Source organism: Suncus etruscus, chromosome 17 (assembly GCF_024139225.1).
Source record: "Suncus etruscus isolate mSunEtr1 chromosome 17, mSunEtr1.pri.cur, whole genome shotgun sequence".
Classification (NCBI taxonomy): Eukaryota; Metazoa; Chordata; class Mammalia; order Eulipotyphla; family Soricidae; genus Suncus; species Suncus etruscus.
In genome coordinates this window covers 31,894,924-31,898,665 of record NC_064864.1, presented here as the reverse complement: position 1 = coordinate 31,898,665, position 3,742 = coordinate 31,894,924, and positions in this window count along the sequence as shown.

Sequence of the window (3,742 nt, the reverse complement as noted above, 5' to 3'; positions counted from 1 at the left end):
GACCCTTCTTTCCCTGTGAAGAAAATAAACATAGCCCACTTCAGATCCATGACAGAAATTCCATAGCTGATCTTCTGCTTCTTCCCAGCGGGGAGGGGGGAGAGGCATCAGGATTCTCAGCTATTTCTGGACCTTTATGGGCTCTGGGATAAATGACATGAATTTGCATGCAGTCTAGAAAATAACACAAGTCAATCCTAGAGTTATCAGGGAAAAGAAACATAAGTACTTCCTGCCTTGCCGGTGGCTGCTCTTTCCTGATAGGCTCTTCCTAGTGGAGAAAAACAGGGACTGTGAATAGTAGATTTTGGATGGAAAGTTAAGCCTGAAAAACCCTCCAGGCCCTCTTGATGAAGTTTTGGGCTCACATGTAATGTGTGAAATGAGTTGGCCAGGAGTCAGCACTTCCAGAAAGTGCTTTGCTGGTCCTTTAGGGTTTTGCACATGGATTCTGCTGGCGTGACAATGGAGCAAGAAAATTGTTGGCAAGTCTGGAGAAGCAGCTGAAAAATTGTAAGGGGGAGGGGCTGTGATGCAGGGGGTGATATCCTCTTTCTCCCCACCTCCCTTGGGGAGGGAAAGGATCCTATATGAGTGATCTCAGTTAATTATGTGCACAGAACTGGAGAAAGGGTGCCGATAAAGGCTTTCTAAGGACAGAAGAGGCTGAGGTCACTAGTGCTAAAGGAAAGTCACACTTCTTGATGTGGCTTTGTTCCCAAGCCCCTGGGAAACAGCCCAATGTATTCTTCTTACAATATGAAACACATTCTTCCATCAAATGGGCTGGGCTGCGATACACCAGTGTGGCCATCTTTGCAAAATACATTCTCTGAGAGTCCCTAAATGGCTCTCTTCTCTTCCTGGAGACTGTCACTTGTCCCCAGGGGCAATTATGATTTAGACTTCCTCATTGCCTATTTTATAAAACATAGAATTTTGTGTGGGCCTTTTAGGGAGGGGATCACCTTTATTTTTATATAAGCAGGGCTCCTTATGAAGCAGGCAGGAAGGGAAGGGCCTCCCATGGCAATGAGTTCTTGGGATATAATAAAAGTTCTTGGGGCATAATAAAATAAAGAGAGAATTTGAAGAAGTTACTGTTGTAACTAACCCAAGGATATTGGGACATATCATCTGGATACTGAAACTTAGGCTTGATAAGAGAAGTTTAGCAGAAAAAAAATGCCAGAAAGGAAGGTCAAAGAATATCTAAGAATCCCAACCCTTTGTCCCTGGCAATCACAACAGGACTCTTTAGGTAGAAAGCCTCACTTGGGGCAGGTTAAGAAAACACTATATAAAACAAATTGGAATAAAAGTGGCATATGTTCATCTCTCCTCTTGAGGTGTGTACTTTCCTACTCTCATTCTTGGTTGTGTGTCAGGGCTTTTCTACCTTCAGAAAAGCCTGAATTTTCAGGAGCACTTTACTCCCCCCCGTTTTTTAATCCTCTCCTTCCCCTTCCTTGTACCTTCAAATAAAAATCTGTTTTTAATTCACTGCTCATCCCCTTCTGAAATTCTTTTCTATAAGGAAAGCTGGCAGACCGGAAAAGACTGAGTAAGATCTAGGATTGACTCTACTTTCTTGCAAAGCTTGGCTCCATTCTGCCTGAGTCCACAGCTCCCCAAGTAATCCGGTGGCAGGGATCGACTCAGCTGACAGTATAAGTGAATGTCAGGTGTGACTTTATAGCTATCCCTAGTGGGGCTGGTAAAACTTGAGGCCTGTCATGTAGGGGCTCATTAGAGACTTTATTGGTCCTAGATCTCCCAACTGCTCTGATTTGCTGAGGTGGAGAGAGATAAAGCAGCAGGTTCCCTTCTTGGGCTGCTCTCTCCCACCTTTCCACTACATATAAGTCACCTGGGGACCTCTACCAATATCACTTTTTATCTCCTGGAACTTCAAATTCTAAACAGTTCAAACAAGTAGTGGTTGAAATTTAATATTCCAAAAGTATCCCCATTCCTGCTTCCAGAGTTTTCACATCAGAATATATTTCTTGAAACAACAAGGCCATTCATAAAGGAAGACACTACAGAGCCTTATAGAGTGATAGAATGTCCCACAACTGGCATCATAAACAGTAAATCTGGTTCAAAGTGGTGGAGCAAGCTGTAGAGCATTTGCCTTGCACTTGGCTAACCTAAGACATACCTCAGTTCAATCTCCTGGAGTCCCATATGGTCCCCCAGCCACAAGTGATTTCTGAGCGCATAGCAAGGAGTAACCCGTGAGCATCACTGGACATGGCCCCCAAACCAATATATATATATATATATATATATATATATATATATATATATATATATGTATATATATATTATATACTATAAATCTGCAAATGAATTTAGAGGCTGGCCTTATAAAAAAAAAGGAAGACTCTATACTGTCTATAGCACTTGCTTATTTAATGCCAACCTGGATTTGAATCTCTGGCACCACAAGATGCCCCTGTGATCACCATCAGAGGTCACTCCTAAAGCACAGAGCCAGAAAAAAACGCTGATCACCATTGGGTGTGGCCCCAAGCCAAACTTTAAATTAAAATAAAAGGGAAACAGCACACAAAAGTGAGGTAACCAAAGAAAGATAAAGACAGTAGAGAAAAGGATAGCATTACATATCAGAATTTTTAAGAAACTAAGTACAGAAGTCTGAAAAGTATCAAAAATGATAGTGGAAATTTTTATTTATTTTTATTTTTTGAAAAGTATTCATATTCTTTTTTTATTTCCTTTTTCTTTTTTTTCTTTTTTTAAACATCTTGATTACATATTATGATTGTGATTAGGTTTCAGTCATGTAAAGAACACCCCCTTCATCAGTGCAACATTCCCATCACCAATGTCCCAAATCTCCCTCCATCCCACCCCACCCCCACCTGTAATCCAGACAGGTTTTCCAGTTCCCTCATTCATTCACACGATTATGGTAGTTCTCTGTGTAGTTATTTCTATAACTGCAATCACCACTCTTTGTGGTGAGCTTCATGAAGTGAGCTGGAAGTTCCAGACCTCCTCTCATTGTCTCTGAGGATTGTTACAAAAATGACTTTTATTTTTCTTAAAACCCATGGATGAGTGAGACTATCCTGCATCTCTCTTTCTCCCTCTGACTTATTTCACTCAGCATGATAGATTCAATGTACATCCATGTATAGGAAAATTTCATGACTTCATCTCTCCTGAAGGCTGCATAATATTCCATTGTGTATATGTACCACAGTTCCTTTAGCCATTCGTCTGTTGAAGGGCATCTTGGTTGTTTCCAGAGCCTGGCTATTGTGAATAGTGCTGCAATAAATGTAGGTCTGAGGATGGGTTTTTTTTATTGTATTCTTGTGTTCTTAGGGTATATACCTAGGAGTGGAATAGCTGGGTCAAATGGGAGCTCAATTTCCAGATTTTGGAGGAATCTCCATATCGCTTTCCATAGAGGTTGGACTAGACAGCATTCCCACCAGCAGTGGATAAGAGTTCCTTTCTCTCCACATCCCTGCCAGCATTGATTGTTCTCATTCTTTGTGATGTATGCCACACTCTGTGGTGTGAGATGGTATCTCATCATTGTTTCATCTCAGTCCATATAAACAAAAATATTTTTGTATGATTAAGGGTAATATCTTAATTTAAAATACTTTGACATATAAATTATACCAATCAAATGAGTTCTTTTTTAAAGAGCACACTATTTTAAGTGATATCTTCCTAACTTTTATGTAAATCTGAAATG